The sequence below is a fragment of the Carlito syrichta genome, unplaced genomic scaffold (genome assembly GCF_000164805.1).
Source record: "Carlito syrichta isolate Samal-C Ts95f unplaced genomic scaffold, Tarsius_syrichta-2.0.1 Scaffold309473, whole genome shotgun sequence".
NCBI classification, from domain to species: domain Eukaryota; kingdom Metazoa; phylum Chordata; class Mammalia; order Primates; family Tarsiidae; genus Carlito; species Carlito syrichta.
The window spans coordinates 198046-198884 of NW_007253569.1; positions in this window are offsets into that span (position 1 = coordinate 198046).

The following is an 839-nucleotide window of genomic DNA, read 5'->3' on the forward strand; positions in this document are numbered from 1 at the left end:
GAGCCCAGCAGGTCAAGGCTGCGGTGGCCGGGAGCGGCCACTGCACTCCAGTCTGGGCGACAGAGTGAGACTCCAACTCAAAAAAAAAAAAAAAAAGAAGAAGATGAGCTGTCAACACATCTTTGCCTAATATGGGCTGTTTCTTACCCCCAAATGACCAGAGAATGACTACAGCAAATAAAAGGCAAAGCAAACAGAGATTCGAAAAACAAAACTGAACAGATAACTACCACATTATCACACATTCAAAAAAAGTCACCATGAGAGAGGCACCATTTTCACAGTGAATATGAAAGAAAACAGGGCTAGGGAATAATCAGAAGATGTTTGAAAGGTATTATTAATATCTGCAGGGAAACATGAGAAGGTGTCATCCATATAAAAAATGTGACTATATATAGGAACTTAAAATGTTAATAACTGAAATAAATAAACTAAATGGATGGTCTGGGTTTTAGAATAGACACACATTAATAACTGAAAGATCAGACTGAACAATTATCCCAGAATGAAGTCAGCCCAACAAAAGGTAACAGAATAAAATGGCTTTTGGGCCTACAAGGATGATCTGGCAGCCCTCACAAGACAGTTTTCTGTGTTCTCTATCCTCTCCTCACACCTTGCCCATCCTCATTTGAAAATAATAAAACACTGAATTGTACCCCACATCTTTAAAACAAAAAAAATTTAAATTTTAAAAATTAAGAAATTTTAGAAAAGAAAATAATAAAATCATATGCAACATGAACTGAAACCAATAGTCAATTACAAAACAAAAGAATTGTGGAGTGTGGCAGAGACTGCTGATGGTCTCCAAATATCTTTTTTTTTTTTTTTTT